This window comes from Varroa destructor, unplaced genomic scaffold (genome assembly GCF_002443255.2).
Source record: "Varroa destructor unplaced genomic scaffold, Vdes_3.0 BEIS01000004.1, whole genome shotgun sequence".
In the NCBI taxonomy this organism is placed as follows: Eukaryota; Metazoa; Arthropoda; class Arachnida; order Mesostigmata; family Varroidae; genus Varroa; species Varroa destructor.
In genome coordinates, this window is record NW_019211457.1 from 24,457,377 (window position 1) to 24,476,363 (window position 18,987).

At 39.9% G+C, this 18,987-nt stretch overlaps 1 protein-coding gene and 1 long non-coding RNA gene across 4 annotated transcripts in view; one reads left to right on the forward strand and one right to left on the reverse strand.

Moving 5' to 3' along the window:
* The window catches only part of LOC111248775 (uncharacterized), a 36,970-nt gene that overhangs the window by 4,088 nt on the left and 13,895 nt on the right, over positions 1-18,987 (forward strand). The gene's annotated exons all lie outside the window — the stretch shown is intronic.
* Positions 9,882-14,049, reverse strand: LOC111248776 (uncharacterized). The gene is made up of 4 exons (XR_002672678.2): positions 13,569-14,049; positions 12,989-13,159; positions 12,538-12,733; positions 9,882-10,130 (listed from the first exon to the last, which is right to left on the reverse strand). It is a non-coding gene; the product is annotated as an uncharacterized LOC111248776 (long non-coding RNA).

Consider the following 18,987-nt stretch of genomic DNA (forward strand, 5'->3'; position numbering starts at 1 on the left):
TACTATTATACTTACGAACACGAGCTGTATGAATCATTTAAAATACCGTACTCTTTTTAAATACAATTATTGTCGTTTTGTGATTATTTTAATCTATTATTATCCTTGGCTGTGGTCATTCATAGAAAAATTATATTACTTTTATGCGTAAAGCTGTATCGCTCTCTCTTATTAAATTAATCATTACTATTATCATCATTTTCATCAATAAAAATCCATCGTTTTTTTTAATTCAACGGGCAACAAGGCAGAAACGCTTCTCTCCGATCAGTCCAATGGCATGATTCACGTGCGTTGAATACAGTTATCGAAAGCAAATTTCGTTCGACCGTATTAAATGACAGCCCTATTGTACAATTGTATCTCTCAATTACGAAGTGACATCAGTTATTTGAATTTAGCGGCCATCTGCTATGATAAATAGAATATTCTAGACGTGTTCTAAAGCTGTAAACTCTCTCCATATAGCTAAGGCTGCTGAAAAGATCAGACGCCGACAATTTAGCGGAGCTGCCATACAATTATGTTCCAATTTGAGGAATGGTCACATCACTCATTGCCGTTTTTAATTTAATACTCATACATAACAAGGCCTTGTTTATTTGTAGAGATAGGTAGAATTTTGTATCCGATTATATCGATACAATGTTCTGTGTGTTCTATTGCCGATTAGGGTTTTCGTTAATGTTCCTAAATTTTGAATATCAACTGCGCATTATGGATCTTGTTTAGATTACTAGAAACAGCAAGGTTTCAGTGTTTTCTTTACAGAAATGCGTACTATCATCATAAGCGGATCGTAAACTGATTCATGCGCAACCATAAGGTCAAACTTGAAATTAGTCCTTTATAGCCTGAAGAGAAACACGACAATAAGGGCAAGGTCTTTATAATAAAGATAACACTCGGATTGCAATGCTATGCTAGTGGCTGAAGAGTACTGTCGTTTTCGAGAATTGTTTTTATAAAGAAAGATTCGTTTACGCTTGGTGCTCAAAAATGCAGTGCAAAAAAGGTGCATTTAAATTAACTGAGCTTTCTCACTAATAATATAACGTAATGTAATATAATAGATTGCGTTCGTGCTGAAACGTCACGATAAAAACTACAGGCTGTCAATCCTACTTCAGAAGCTTTTTGTGAGTAACTAAAAATGCAAGTACCCTGGAGAGTTGAATTATAAACTACACACATTTCGCTAAAGTTCACAAGTCGTCGGGCACAGGTATTTGTTGTACAGAAGCTACTGTAGTACATATAGACGGGATTGTCATGTATTGGAGCCGTAATATAAAGGCCATCCTAACTCTGCCGGTGCAAATTTATTTTTCCATACACGAAATTATCATACACTTCCCATTTAGTAAAATTAAAGGTGTGTTCTATGACAATAAGCCGTCTGTTATGTTTTACGATCGACATGCGATCCTAGGAAGCGTCTGATTTGGTAAAGCTCGAAGTAGTTTCTACTTTATGCCTTTCTCTTTATAAATCGTCGGTGGACTCTTGACCCTCTCGTTGACGAACGTAGCCAACGCCGCAGTTCTATTTTCTTCGTTCGTGGTGTTTACGTTTTATACTATGAAGCTAAGAAAATGCTGGTCTTCAACGACGTGGCCGTAAACAGCTATAGCCGTTCGTTACTAGGACTTTTTCGACAGCTAAATGGTACCAGTGGCTAAAAATCAAAGAATTCATGTCCTGAAAAGCTTCAACAACATCGACCTAGATAATGATAATGTTAATGCGAGTACACTGCTGTCTTCAGACCAGCAATGTGAATCTCCAAAAGATAGTCAACATCACAACGATAAGCATGAAATGAGTTACACTGCAAAGCGTGTAACAATCGATACTTTTACTTTGTGAAGCAGCTGAAATATACAGGTTTGTTTTCTTTTAAGGTTATTGGAAGGCTGCCGATTAAGTTAGGACGGTGTCCGTAGCTGCATTAGTTGGGGCGTTTTTTTTTCTCGAACACTGATCCTCGTAATGGAAGGCTTCGTAGAATTCGAACCAATTCAGGCCAGTAAAATGAAGTTCTGCCGTGACCGATCATCTGTCTTGAAGGCTTCTTAGGCTTCAATCTTGTGGAGTGTAGGCTTATATGGACTAGTCCTATATAGGCCACCCATGATTTTGGTCCTTAAGATGAAATACACCAATACAAGTCTAAATTTAATGTTAGTTGATCTTCTGTGATATACTCTAACTGATAAACACGACCTAATCATTACCAATTGCTGCACATTAGCAATAGAATTGATTACTAAAATTACATAAATATGGAATCTGTGTTATAAGAAAGCGTGTCGAAGGCCAATGTCGTTTTGATATCGGATTTTTTTAGCTTGAAGTTCGGTGAATTTGTTGTTAACTTCATTTATCGTATCAATCGTCATAGTGAAGAATGATCGCTTAATTGAAAAGCTACTATTATTATTTGCTTTTATCTATAGAATTTCCTAGCGAACTAACAACAACCAATAATACTTTTCAGGTATTATGGTCTTATGAACATATGTTTTTTTGCGTACGTAAACCAACATGCAAATGTGAAAAGATAAATAATATTTACCGATTTAAAGGTAGCAAGGCTGCATCGACCCGAAGGCTACATGGTGGTACGGCAACATGGCATGAGTTTAACACCTGGACTAGACTGCCTGTGACCAGATTGATACCCTCTGGGCAGGGCCTTCTTTCCAAAACTGGCATCACTAGCCCCGCTAAGCACCATCCATATACAATAGTTTTCAACTTTTTAGGGGTAATAATTCTACCTGTCGGCTAACCTAAAAGTAACTTTTTTTCCGACACGATGATAAATTAACGTTGGCTAGTAGTAGGCTGTTTATACTAATAAATTACGTTAGTGTCATATAATACGTGGCGAGGCGAGATCGTATAGTTACGGCAAATACATCGTTGACGACATCCATACTGATACGTTTATAACTCGACCAGACCATGTGACTGATTCAAGCACTAGATAGAGATGTTTAAACCTTTATTAGACTTGAGTTTTTTTGTATTTTATAATAATATTTTATAGAACAAATTACCAGGTATAGCCCACTGTAATGGTTGCTATTGTTAAACAATACATGAAGTTACCCAATAATTAGATTAAGGTAGACAGGTAACAGAGCAGATTTAGGCATTTCCAAACAGAAAAAGTATATTTCCAATTGAAACGGATGCTACTTCAATTCTAAACGTATGTTCTTTGGAGCTGAAAGATTTTATTTTTTTATAATTTCTCCATCAAAAGCCAAGAACCCCGTATGGTCACTAGGGTATATTAGCATAATTAGAAAATCTAAAAAAGCCTCAGCTGTGTTGCTATCTGTCAAGTATATGTACGCCATTTCTTCTATGAGTAAAGTGAAAAAGTGTCGGGCATCTTCGAGTGACATTAAAGGATACGGGCGATGAAATTTGTTGACTCCAGATCCAGAGCCAAGTAGACGACAAGATCCATTTATTTATCATTGACGTATAGGAATGAAACAGAGTAACCATGAAGGACGCTATTACGCGTAGTGCGTCGCATCATCGCCGACGTCTACGCGCACTCGGTCATGCTATTACTTAAACTGAGGTCGTTATTACGATTAATATCAGCTGAGTCGCCGTTATTTACTACTCGGCGTATAATCTAAGTTTGCTAATAGTGTCGCAGTAAGGATGCCCTGCAGAACACCTCCGCCCCGAAATCCCTCTTTGTACGTGAGGGCTGAATCGACATCCATATTATGTACGTAGAGATCAGCGAGCTGCATCGGATCCATAGAATCACCTCTGATATGATCAGCGTCGTATGCGGCCGTTTGCAGTTTCAAGACATCTCTAATGTTGAACGAGAGATGAAACAATACGACCCACAGGATGATACCTACACCTTCACCGCTGCCTTGGCTTCATTGAGGATTGTCGTGCGCTCCATTTTCCTTGCTTATGAGAAGCTGTTTATCTTCGTTGGCGACGAACATTGACGGCGATGGCTCAGCAAACGAACGAGGCTTTATAGCAATGATGATCGCAATAATGGTAATAGGAACGATAAAGGCGTTCTTGGCGTCGGGCTAGCCAGGAATATGTCGCTGGCAAAACCGAGTCATTTTAGGCGTCCGTGCTAGCGCTTGGTAGTCCGTCTGTCTTTATGATTATATCCGCAGAGCACAACATAAACAGGGCGTGGAAATATTTGAACGTTTGCTAAACAGCAAATGGCAAACGTATGAAAGAAACGCATTCATTTCGGTCGTCATACAATATAGCGAACAATCTTCACTACACGGTACGGGGTTCTAGAAGCCACAGATAGTCAACCAAAGACCGGACATCTTTTCTCGTATACAATGGTAATCTTTGAGAATTAACTACCGGAAAGCGACGTGTTAAAGGTCTAATTCTTCATAACGTACTTGAAGGCCTGTAGGTTCTAGAATTTAAGTACACGACTCGAATATACTGCGACTTCCATCCAAAAGCAGTAGGAAAACACGAGCGATTAGCAGACGAGCCCAATTATTAATGCTTCGTGTAGCTGCCTTCGTTTTATTACATCCATAGAATATAATTAATATTAATTTGCAATATGCATAAGCTGATATAGACTGCCCATAATTTGATGTATTATGAGGACCAATTGCAGGAAAAACTATTTGGTTATCATTGCTATAGCAAGTACATGCGATAGCATTCGCATCGAGAAACGTTCGATTTTGGTTGTCAGGGGATGACGATAAACCGAAATGCGTTTATGGAGACACAGAGCGACTCCAGTGGAACGACCTAGTTCCTGATGTTTTAACACTACGTCTGTGAGTGTCCTGGATACGCACCAAGAAGGTCAAAAGATGAAGGTCATTGTCTGGGTAGGCGCAAGAATTCCACTGGCAAGCTTTGAACTCGCTTGCGCACGCGTGTCAACCTCGCCGTTGGGCGCGTCGTAAGGAGCTCGATGTTAACGACATAATTTAGCGGCCATAGTGTAAATTAGTTTTGGGATATGTTTTAACGGACAAATTTTTAACTCTGTTCGACGTTGACACATCTCAATTAGCGTGGCACATGATACTATATCTTAATTACTGTATTCTATTCAATTCAGCTTCAAGTGAGTCGTTGCATAAACAACGAAACACCAACAATCACATCGTAAATGGGTGATTTTTCCAGGAAAATATTGCATTTATTTTTCCGGTTGTCATATAACAACATCTTGTTGTGATAAAATTACAACGAGACTAAATCAAATTCTAGCCCATGGCGTAGGATCCTGCTTTAAGGTTGTGTGTGACCGTGTTGTTTCTTTTGTGAAACGAGGCTGTATTAATGGGCTGGGCTGTCGATTGATTTCAACTGCATGGTACTAAGCATCTTCGTCTGTATTGAGATTTGCAAGCTCACAACAGGCAATCGCGCCTCTAAGAATTTATCACAATACGCTAGTTTGACCCATAGTTTGGGAAATATTTACAGGAATTAGTAAACAGGAGCCATTGGTGGTTACTTCAACTAGGGAGATTGTCCATATATTAGCGTCCCATACAGCTTTCTCTGTCCACTTAATGCAAAAGTCAAACTGGTTTAATAAGGGTACACCAGTGCGGCATATGTCAGTGGCTTCGAAGTTACCCACTGCCCAGAGTCGGAATTATCTCGTCCACACTGAACAAATATGTATTCATATAAGACAGCTTTCGAAAATTACTCAAGTAGGTCACTGGAGGGCGCAGCAGTATCAGACGTTTTTCGCAAAGCATCCTTCTGGCGGCCTTTTTGTTCCTTTTAGTATTATACTAATAATATGAATATTATTAAATAATAATAATAGTTAAAAAGCCATATAAAATTCGATATACACTAATTATAGACTACAAATTAATGCAATCAATGTCTAAAATGCTAATAACTTTACTGTTGATCTAGGCAGACACTAAGACGTTCAAGCTGAGAAATATAACATTTCATCCGCGAAACGACCCTGCTTAACAAATTTCTCCAAAAATTTAAAGTTACCCATTCTGTAAGAGCATTATTACAATATTATTATAACTATCTTGAAATAAAAGGTTGCAAATGCTATACACGGTTACCCTAGTAGTCAGTAATTAACGTAGACGGCGAAATACAAAGCGTGAGTTACGCCAGAGAATAGGCCCCCTGTTAGAGAGCATCGTTAGTATAAGTCCTGTCAGCTAGCTCTTGTTCAGCTCAGTCACATTCCTGATCAGAATATCGTTTTTGCAAGGACGACCGAGTATCATTGAAGTTTTTGACAGCGTAGCTAGAGCCTTGGAGAACCTAGCTAGGTCGTCTGCTAACTTCACCCTGGCCTTGATCGCATGCTGGGACTTTCTCTACCTTTATTAGTGGAGATATTATCATAATTACTGCTACTATATGACAGGATATAAACAGCTGATTCAGGCATTTTTTGACGTTTCCCCCGTACAAAAATGACCAAAAAAAAAAGACCAATTCTAGCATAGTTTTCAGTTCGACTTTTCCTATTCATCGAACTATAAATAGTTGAAGAACGTCACGTAATAGCCGGCTATCTCAAGATCAATTCGAGTAAGCTTATCCGTCGCTGCTCCTTTTTTTTTTTTGGTTACTAGAGATCTCTGTCGGCTGACGGAGGCGGTTTCTACGAATTTGCCCCATTTCTAAGGGATGTGCGGCTAAGTCATGCGTTTGACCAATGTTGTTTAGCAGGCGTCATAAGTACAAACAATGATGCTAACTATCTCGCCAACTTCGTGCTAGTAAACACAACCAAACAAGAATACTCCTATTGGAAGGTATAATAATTGCGATTGGATAAATTCGATACGATACGATTGGAATGTTTCGTTCGTTTTCGAACGATGTACCCAATGTCCTCAGAGGGGCCACTGCATGCTGGAAAGCCCCTGTGCGACACTGGCGTTCCTTCCCTTGATGAAAGGGTTAAATCGAATGTTATTTAATAGATTTCACATCAATGGACGCTTATTTCTCTTGATTGTAAGAGCCAAAGCCTTTAATCAAGATTTTCGATTTGATAGAAATCGAGGTTCGTTATTAGAGCCAGAATCGTCGATATTTCACCTCACGATTCGTTCAAGAAATATTTACCACGCAATAATCGAAACGGTAATTTACGAAACGGATTTATGTCGTCACACGATACTAAACACGGCTTACTAATGAATATTCAAAATCTAATTTGTCCTCTCAGCTATAGACGGTCTTCGTAAGGCTATATAAGAATACAAATGTGCTTCTATAGTACTCTGTTGAAGTTCTTTGCAGGTATATAAAGCGAAAAATATAATCGTAATACTGTGATTCTATCTAGTGGATTATTACACATTCCCTGCTTTTGATACAAATGCAATATTTCGTACTGATGTCACAACCTTGAATGACCTAAGCCTGGTGGCAGGCCTGAGGCTCCCTAAAATAAGCACTAGATGTCAATATTTGTCTCTAAAGGCATTGTCTTTTCTAGTTTGTGAGGTTCACACATCAGAGACTTGTGGAACAAGGCCGACCAAGATTAAAGGCTAGACACTGAAGCCAGCATTACTTGCGCATCCCCTGAATGGACGGTAGGGTAACGCCGATATTCTTGCATGAAATACAGCAGCCTACATTTGACCTACGAAAACGTTAAGGACTTGTAGGACGTTTTGAATTTTCATCTTGATGGAAGAACGTACGTTAAATTAGCCTGTGTGCCTCCGCCTAAACAAATGATAAATCATGGAGGTTTTGTACCTTTATTACTCCTATGTACTATGATACATCTTAGGATTTTATACGTGAAAGAGTTAGTTATCTTAAAAAGAGTGCGTAGTATTATGCACTTGTAGTGAAATGTTCACTCCTTGCATTATCGTTCTGTATTAAGATATCCAAGATCTGTAACGTTCGTCTGTTACGATTATCAAGTCCAACGCGCGCATTACCGCACAGCCTTTCTCCTGCTAAATTTTGGATTTTCACGCAGGGACATTGCGGCCATACAGCGACCTACACAGATCGACTCATCCGCAGTCACCCACAAACGGGTCAAACTTCCCCAAACACCCCCAAATGTTCTTTTACCCCACAACCCTAAACGAAGCACTATCTTTTAGCCATTGTAACCATTATATGCTGTCGTCCTTAGTTGCTCATAAGCGGCCTGCCGCCTATTTTGGTCGATGGATCCTGCCGTGCGCAAACCTACTTCACAGGCGGATGCTGATGTCCTTTCTGCGACATGGTCTATATTATAATGTATCATACAGGCTAGTACGGTCATAGCTATCGCTGCTGGTACTGCAGCAGCAAAACCCGTTGGACTGTTCATAGCGTGGCAACCTCGCAAAGTTCGCCAGGGTGGGGCAGCCGTTCAGGCGTAGAGGGCCGTACCGGACTTCTCGTGAATAAGGCTGTTAACTACGTCGTTCAATGGTTACTTTTGTATATTTAGAAATGGAATTGGCGAATAAAAGAAAACTTGAAAGGTCAAATGGAACGCTAAATGACTATCTTATAGTTTAACAGAAATATGTATGTTGTAAGAGATAATTAACATATTTTGGGCGTTTATCTGATTTAAGGGCCACTGACAGATTTCTGACATGAGGGAGTATATTGCGAAATATCATCATTGACATCAGTGCGGGCAACATTGCCATTGTTGGAACGATATTGTTTACGGCATCTTAAAGCAGAAGCAAACGGTTAGATTAGTTCTCTAGAAAAATGACTGTTGGGGGTTTCCCAAGAATTGTTGTCATTACTTTTGTCAAACATATTTATTACATATTTATATTGAAAAAGTGCTTCTGAAGGGCGCATAGTCGATAAATTCTATACGGATCCTTTCAAAGCATATTGTTCCTACGGCAGCATCCTTCGGCGGGACGAATTATAACAAGCGTCAATTGATATAATATTAAAATGATTTTGACAACAGCGTGACATTTCTATCGTGTAGCTAATACGATTTCGAATTGCTTTTCTACAGGGTATTTAAAGCTAACAATCCGTAATTTAGCTGTTAAATGTCTACAGATATCTGACTGAGATTCGGGCGTTAAGCTCGTTAAGATAAATAATTACAAGTTTTCTGTCGTTTTATATTAAGAAAGTTTGCTTTCATGTGACTCCATACAATGAAATGTTTACGGTGGTTAGTTTCTGTGGTGCCAATTTCTTAGAAGCTCATTGTCGCGCTTGTGAAAGGGCGGAAAATCTTGTACACAGAACTAGCGCCACATGCAGCATTTTTACGGCGTCGATTGTGCTGCCGCCGATAGGTCAACGTCTGATGAAGCAGCTGGTCTGCATATGTTCGGAAAGCTACAGAAACACTTTGGCTGCGGGAGTAGCATGGTTTTTGATACAAAAAGGGCACAAAAGATTTAATGATAATCATCATGTATCCTTGCGCAGTGTTCACATAAAGATACCATACGTGGTGTTCCTTGGCTAAAATATAGGTGACTTTATATTGCAATTATTATTTGATTAAGGTAACGTACAGATCGGAGCTGTCGTATCGTTTATGCGTGAACAAACGCTTTATTAGTCATCAGCCTACTGAATTTGCCGAGAGATTCGCCGATTTCCTCGTTGTCTACGTCTTTGAAATGCGGTTTCGCCTCATTTGATGGCACGTTCCGTACGAAACGTCCGGTTAGTTGTTTGCTCAAGGGGCTGCTGCCTATATGGCCTTCGCTTGTTTTTTCAAACGTATGCATTGTAAGCGCTTTATAGGCTACTGGCCAGACCGGCTTCCTGTTAGCTCATGATTTCGGACCATCTTTATATAAATGCACTTTGAGCGAATGATGTTGCCGCATGTTCAGTTAGTACTAAGTAATCTCCTCTCTTCGTCAGGCCATCGCTACGTTACCATGTAGACCGATCATGGAGATGGCAGTAGCGAAAGTTATGAGTCGTATGGTTTGTTTCTGTATGACCCGACCTTGATCATTGCACGTGTGTGTGCTCCCACATCGGCTAGCTCCAGAAAAGCTTGCACTTGATATACGGCATTATCTTTGATGAGAAGCGCTGGTCGTCTTATTATTTCCATTATCATTTGATTCATGTTATAAAGCCTGTGACGAGGGAATCTTCATTATGTTGACGGTTAGTAAAAAGAATCTTATCATTAGTAGTATGCTGAGATATTTCAATCGAAAACTGTGACTTTTCCATAAGTGCGGCAACTCGCGATACTCTGCGGTCATTACTGAAAATAGTAACCTTTAAAAAAGTGAGATAAAATCTTATACAATTTATTTATCATTTTATGACTGTGCTTCGAACAAATCGAGTTTACTTACTCGAACAGCTCAATTTAACATCATCGGTAGGACATAGACAACCAAATTTTGTTCCCGGATCTTTCCCGAGCGTTGTGTAACTGGGTTTCGTTTCGTTGGTATATTTAGCAGCCATTAGTCCATCCAGCCAAGCAACACTTATTTGCACAAAATCGTGTTCGATGTTATTCTAAAGTTCGCCGCCATTTGTTCGGCCGTTGTGGATATGTTGATCACATTTGGCCCGTTTTTTTACCGGCGGACCCATACCATATTAGTATGTAAACACGAACGACCGATTATTTACATGCCTCTATCAACGCATATTTTATGCGCAAATGTACACCGCTGGCTTTTCACTGCTTTCTATCATCGAGTTCGCTAACTGGACAATAATATTAATCCGCAGCGTACTGCCGAAAAAAAGACTTCCTGTTACTGACAGCCTTGTGTTGTATTCACCACAAAACGCTATGAGCAGTCTTCGTGTATATAGTTTCAAGCCTACGCCAACAAACCAGAGATGATTTCCTCAAGTATAGTCTGGCATTATTCGTTGGGCCGAACTCATCTTACTTTGCCATATCTTTGTTACCTTCTTTGAATGTTAAATAAGCAAGTAGCTTTCCTCTAAACACGCGCTTTCGACTCCGGCAGCAGCAGCAGCAGTAACAACAACATCAACAACGTCGCTTCTAGCTAGAACCGCGCATTTATGGAAAGACTAAATTAGCTAAAAATCAGATATTGTGGCAGTTGTAGCACAAGTCCACCTCTAAGACCTTCTCGGCAGCAGCCCTGCTCATGGCCTGCTTTACTTCGAAATTTCCTTTTGTAAACAGTTCGCAGGGAAGAACCATCAGCTAGAATCGGCCACGACCGATAGGTGATCACGATAGCGATGCGGTCTATAGTAGCGAACATAACAAAACTGACAGGCAGCCGGACACGCATGGCTAGAAAGAAGCCGGATTGAACCAACGTAGCTCTTAGCAGGCCACAGATGAACAAAGAAATCGACGACCTAGCCATCGATAAGTGCCCTTGGAAACGGGAAAATCAATGAGCAAACCAGTACAATCAACCAGATCCAACTGAATCAGGAGAACATATAGCACGCGAATCACGCGTTGACCGGCTAAGCTCAGGATGCACTGTGTAGGCAATGACCTCCTACAACAAACGTGGTACACAATAGATCAGGGAGTGGGACTCAAAGATGGGGTCGTGCTACCTAGTAAATAGATATGGCTTTAATGCAGCTTAACAATAGACATACATATATGCTAAAGTTAAAGGAACTACATTACCTCCTCCAATCAATGTGTGATGTTAATGCTCACAATGCCTATAGTAACGTTTGGCTGACGTTACTAGACACGTTCAGTATGACATGGAAACTTACGTGTTGAATTCGTGTTAATAACTGGGATGAAAAGCTGCAATGGTCTATGGATAACTATTGGTAGCAACAAACTATAGTGTACAACATCATGGACTATTGCAGTCATTTTGCTACAGGATATTATTACGGTAGATTGGCACTGGCTTAATATGAGCATTCTTGTGCCATAATGCAGAGATTGGTCTATGGAAGGCTTGCTTGCCTAGCCCTTGTTAAGATCTTGGAGCATCTGAGCACCTCGGAATATCTCACTAGATGCCAACACAAATAGCCAATAAACAAAGACCTGTCAAAAAGAGAAGGTAGCTAGGACTACCTTGTCTGCAGCTATTGTCGGTCTATATTGCTTACGAATATATTAAATATAAACATATTTTGTTGACTGGCTGTCCCGAGCTTTATGGTACTGACTCGACACACGGCTGGAATATTTCTATACTGTTCTCATGATGACCCTTTAAAGTCAGTTCAAAACCTAAGTAATTACTACCAGAAATGGTGGCAGACACCAGCGTTTTATGTAATTCCATCCAATATATTTTCCCTAAATTAAAGGCAACAAAAGACTAAAGAGCATCTTTGTTTATTTTGTAAAGGTAAATTATGATAAGCTAGTCTTACTGAGCGGCTTCTCTATAAGACGGCTACATCAATGTATTTTAAAATCTACTACAATCGAAAATGTGTATAGCTTAACTATGTATTATCGGGTTAAGATACTCCGCGGAGATGTAAGCTACTTTTTGCTTCTAATTATATATATATACATCGGCTAGGTATATCCACAGCTTTATTCTTGGGTGTACTTACGTGGCGCTTACCCTCGCCCGCGTCGCAAGGCCGTTTTATCCAATATACCTGTGCTGCTACGTTACCAGCGTATCTATGTGCTCTTACGGGAGTTGACGCTCTGGGTGATTGAAATTACGACATTGATGACGTTATCCGTTGTTTTCCGTTGAAGAGATCCTCCATCTACAAGTTGCTCTGCTCTCGGAGCCGTCAGCTGATCGGGCAGTATTTATAAAAAGTGGAAAAAAAGGGAAATCTCTTGTCATTTTTTGCACTTCCGTAGGCTAAGTTTGCAGTGACGCACAGATTGTTGTTAATGTTCAGACAACACAGGAACTACCGGCTAATGGCAGATGAATACGGGTAATCGACACCGCCCAAATCAGATAATAAGCGTATGTAGCTTGTATATAGATAAAATGGCTATGATATAATAGGTAGATCAAGTCGGAAATCTGCTCGTTATTACTCTATATATCGAAAATTGGCTGTAACATCCGATAGCGTCCCGCACGCCCTCAACGGATTAGTTGACTGTAGATCATATGTAGATACCACTGAAACCACGAAAACCCGTCTGAAGAATGCCACGCATTAAAAGCAGAGATCTGTGCGGACTCACTTAGAACTAGCGTCTTACCTGCAATGATAAAGGTCGTCTCAAATTAGGAGGACTCTTTTACGCATCATAGTCGATCTATTGACTTTTCTATTGTATATGTGTAAATACATAAAAAACCATCTCTCGATGCATCGAGAAGTTACATATGGTATATGATGTTAAATAGAAGTCATTGGACTTGTTTAATGCAATAGGCTTGTGGTACGAACTAATTGCTAGAAATGACATGTCCTGTGGATTATGCGTATACCTGTCACTTTTGAAAGAAAGGTCCTATCCCAGTAGCGAATTCAAAGACACCAGCCTGACAACTTACTTCAATTGTGGAAGGATACTTGCACAGTCCTATGTTTGATATCAATCTCAAGAGAAAACCTTCTAATTTTCGTAGTTTGTGACAACTGTACCACTTCAGAAAGATACTTACCAATTTTTCTTTTATTTGTACGGTTTGTGCGGCCTGTGCCCGGCTATTAATGTGCGGCGTCACGGCCTATTCCCTTCTGTAGGGATTGCGCTGTAATATATAGTCACCTGAAACATCTTTCGCTTATAAGTCAAATTAAAAAACTGAGCGCCTATAAACATTCAAGCCCTGCGCCAACACATATATGTACAAGTAATTTGTTTAATAATATGTGATCGTGTCTTGTAGTTACTTAGTATTATCGTGTACAGTTGTGATATTCGCTTTTTCACGGGCTTATCATCGTTTGTGAAATCTTATTGTGTTATGAGTATTTATCGGAAAGTTGGTTGATTTGAATTTATAGTGGTTAGGCATTGATCGTTAGTATGTTAAAGTCACTAAAAGCTTACGACAACGATAATAGCATTTCTCAGGCAGGCCCAATTTATCTTAGTGGACATTGGCTGGCATTGGCTTAAAGGCCCAATAGAAAAAGCAGATGCTAGACTTTATTGGACAGACTACATCGTCGCCGAACGAAAAGCTGAGAGCTACGACTCACTACCAGACAGAACGCGATAGTAAAATCATTTGAGATGGTAACAATAATGATGGTTGCAGGCTTGCGCCAACTTCGACAGGTGTTAGCGTTCCTTTTGCGGAATAGGTCACGACAGTGTGGGTTCCCATCTTGACTCACGGCGTCGATTGGATTGAGCTAGCACAAAACGCTACTGCCGCTGGCTGATTCGGTACGAGAATTCGGTCGTGTAACTCTAAGCACACAATTTGCCAATACATTGTATTTGTTCATTGGTAGGACAGTTTGAATCATTTCATTTGCCCATTATATCAATGTTTCATAGCACAGAAATGTGCATTTATAAAGACAATGATCAATGCTTAATAAATTCAAAGCATTTAACGCTCTATGCATGTTGAGTCGTATTGAGAATCTACGAATATATATCATTTCTATGAGTCGACACTTGAGCTAGGGCCCAGTTTCCAGCTAAAGTTAACATTCACAGAAATGCGGAGAAAGCGTCCAAGTCATATACGCTGTCCAGTGTTCTCGAGATATTCCTGCATCGACCACGTTATACTTCTTTGCTAAAATAGCAAAAAAGTCAATGCGTATGTAGCGAACAGCGACCAATGGCCAAAAGTTGCCTCCTGATTCTTTAAAAAAATTAAAAAGTAAAAAAAAATCGGCTCCTTTTAGGTATTTTGCTCGTTTTCTAGTATTTATCATACGAACAAAAATGAAGCAGGAAGATTACCAAGTAGTTTTTTTTATTTCTGTAGCATACCTTAGGTAGTAATACGTAAACACACATATTTCTAATAACGTTAGTGACATTATGCAGCCCTGGCACCTTAGATTGACCACCTATCATCCTATTCCTGTTATTACCCCAACGTACGGCAGTCGAGCACCGAAAAAATGATTCTCAGGAAGCCATTCTAAAAAGTACTACACGCATAGTATTCACCGATCACACCGTTCGTTCCCTGGTGAATCCATCTACTTGCGTCATCATCGTCTTCTTACTGGATGACACCGCCATTCTTTACGGTTGATCTTAGACTCGCGCACCTTTTATGCCCGTCACGAGCTGCTATCTTCTAAGCGACGTCTTCTCGGTGCGCTGTTGAGTCGTCCTCACCGCGCACGGTGTAGCCCGCTAGTTTTCGCTTGAAAGGCCTCTGCATTCAATTTGGGTAGGCGAAGCTGGGCCGAATGACGGCAAGCTGAGCAGATGAGCTAGTTAGGATGTATTAGTCGGGAATAGGCAATTAACACACTTGTTTTTGTTGAGATCAGCCAACGGCGAGACCGAATACCACATACGCGATAACACTAATGAAAAAATAAGGCAAACCAGTAGAGAAAGGTTGAAGTTTTCAGTACTCAGTACTAAATGGAACGACGACTGTGTGCGGTTTCAATAGGCCACAAAACATCACTTCGAAACATGTCTGTCTATTACCGTTACTAATGCGATATATTATCATCTTTACTGTGAGCTGACGGCTTTGTACCGTCTCTTTGCCATGCAAAACAGAAACAATACGGACATACTGGCGACACTTTCAAGGGTTTATCATTTTATTACAAGTCAGGGTTGGTAACTGGCAGATACACAGTTAAACACCGTCATTGTGGTTGTAGTTGTACGTGTTTTTAAAAGACCTGTCACCCCATAGGATCGAGGCTGGCATGGTGAGACTGTAATTCCTAAAACTGGGCTTTGTTGTTTTAGCACCTTGAGTTTTTAGGCTAGTTCATCTAAGGTGGCTGGCAGACCGGATCGGTTTTGACCTCTGGCATGCAAGCGTATGGTAACAGTAACGAGTACGCGGGCGCTAATTTTTATATAGAACGAAAATTATACAAAGACATAACCAGTAAAAAATCAGCAAAGTAGCGTTCTATCGGTTTGTTTCTCCTACCGGCTTAGCCGGTAAACAGTCGTTTGGTTGAAATAATTATGGTTGCTATTTATAATGTTTATGTAAACCTCATAAGCCCTCGAAAAAGGCGGGGTGTAACAGACGCTATGAAAGTGCTTTTGATTATTTACCCAACGGTATTAAACCTGGATCACATTAGTTTGTTGACATAGCTTTATGTTCAAAATGGTACTTTTCAAATGCCGCTTTTGTAATGATGGCCTTGTATGGAGTTGGTAGGAGCCGGAACGTATTATCCCAAGCCGATTCAAGAGATCAATGCATGGATACGGTAACCTCAATAGGAGGCATGAGAAATCCTCCAAGACTTCTGCGTATTGCCCTGTCAAACAACCGTGAAACCCGCAGGGCGGTGCGTTCAAGAAGCTCAAAATATCATAAAAATGGCTTAGAAAAGAAATTTGATGAATCTAGTTTTTCGATAGAGAAATTAAAGGCTATTTTGGGGAGGAGATAATAAACTGCCAATTGAGTAGTTCAGATAAGCTTCAACGGACAGTTTTTGGGGCCTTAGTGCACCTTTCGGGCTTTCAGGCCGTTTTGAGTTGTTGCGTCTTAGGACTTTTGGCCAACCCAAATTTAATTTCATTTAAATTTTCTGTATGTAACCTACTTGAGCGATACTCTAACGAGTTTGTAACTACCAACATCGCTGCACGCGCGGTTAGTATAAAACAGTTATTTGCCAATTAAGAAATTAAATAATGTTAAATTTATTAATTTGTGGCTTAGCTCGTGAATGGGAGCTGTAATAGTGGTGAATGGTCGTTAGACGGGATAAACATGACCACTAGAAGTGCCAGTTCTACCATATATGCACAATGTTCTCTCTACAGCTTTCTTACATTTCTGGATCACTGTTCTAGATGTTAACATATCGATGTACATAAGACAAAAACTATGCTGTTGTTTATAAGGCGACGCGAAGCGGCAGAAAATGCTTCCAGTGAGCTCTTTTTCATGTTGTGCAGTTTGGGCTGGGGACATCTTGTAGGCGTGGTTAAATTACAGTTTGTGGTATTGTTACTACGATAATGCCCAGTATCACAGTCAGTGGCTCTATTTCACTTTAATTGTTGAATCACCAATATCAAAACGTTACTTCTATATAGACCACTCTCAATAAAGAAGAATTTTCATTCAGGGTTGAGTCCATGCAAAGGAGGAGGGGTTAGTGTTACCTACATGTCTTAGATGCACATAAGTACTTAAAACTTCCTTGTTCTACAAAGCACATGTTCAGTTCTGGAGGTCCTGCTTAGTTTAAAAGCTGCGGTGCTACTCCGGTTTGACATTTCGGATTCCTATAACAAGCTAATGATAGAAAAACCCTTGGCGGACTTTACCAAGGTTTTTCGCCTTGAAGCGCGTCTAGCTAGCAGTCACTGCCGATCTCTTTCACTCGCTCAGGTCTCTTCACCCCTGTTGAGCTTGCGCATTCTATCCTCATAGGTTCATTTTAATCACTTAGATCTATCTAGGCAGCACCTTTGCCAGCTAAGAACGTGCCGTGGGACGCCGCAGCTCAAAGGATGATTCTCAGCCGAGGCCAAGAACAAACATCACGCGGATAGTAATCATGCGAATTAGATCTCTACGACATATTGGGCGAAGTGCAATGGGTAACACCGTTGTAGACCGCGTACATTCCGCAACATTTCGATACTACCGCTATTTGTGTACATACTTGGGAATTCGTTACACCGGTCAATGCAAAATTAGATCGACATGTATGTCTAGCTTAGGCCTTTCTTTGTTTACAAAGTAGGAAAGGGTCTGAGACATTCCCGAATTAAAGACACCTTTGCAAAAGCCCTCAGATTAGTCTAGACTTTCAGCAATTTCTTTTGTAAAGTACAGTTCTGTCTTTTTAGAGTACTCTCGGAGCAGGCTCAGAAATAGTCAATCATTTTTACTCAGTTTTTATTATCTAAAACAAACAAAATATGGAAGTGAGTGTAAAATTGGTTGATCTGGTACCTCGAGCCAAGCACAATATCACATATCTTATACATGATATGCGAAAACTAGCAATCTTCTTGGAACCGTTGAGATTTCACATCGCAAATGAAAGCTCAAAAGCGTGCACGTTCCAATAGTATATTCTATTATTATTATATATGTTTATTTAATCAAAACGGCATATGTTTATAATATTTGAGCTATCTATTTATTTCAATCTGGAATTCTGCGGATGACCGACATAAAAAAGATTTCAAGAAGCAGGTAAGATGTTTACCTAGCAAGCTCGGATACACGCATAGTCGTCTAGGTCCCAAACCAGGCACGAAAGTTTACGTTTGATTCCGGCCAAAAATGGTTTTGAGATCTTGATGAGGTAATGCTTAACGGCAATGCCAAACGGACGTGGTTGTATAGCTAGAGGATAGCTCTGAATAGTAACTGCCCAACTATTCAATCTCATATAAAAGCGAAATGATGAGGAATCATGGCTTATTTTAAATCGTTGACAAATGACTGATATTAGTTGTTGTCAAAACAGCAACAACAACAACAGTATTTACTAAGCAATGGCTTTTTTTAGAAAGTTACGTTCTAAGAAATTAGCGCCGAAAGTCATACGAGAATATATTCGTTAGTGTAATGAAGGACGAAGCAAAATTGTGAGTTTGAATCAGTGGAAACCATTTATTAGGTTCTTGAAATTCAAGGATTGTTTATCGATAGATCTGATGTAGTAGAATACAGTATTACACCATCGATGGCCGTGGATATCGTGAACTATACTGGATTAGCTGTAGTTATTTGAATTAGGTTTCATTAGATCGTTGCAGGCCCATGCTATGACGGTAGAAGTATGTATCGTTAGCCGCTCGGATATCTGGTATCTAAATGTTCATCCTAATATGGCCAACGGCTTTTATCAAATGGGAAGTTTTAGGTTCATCTGTACATGAATGGAGTAAATGATTTAGAGATGCGAATTTCGAAGAGAGAG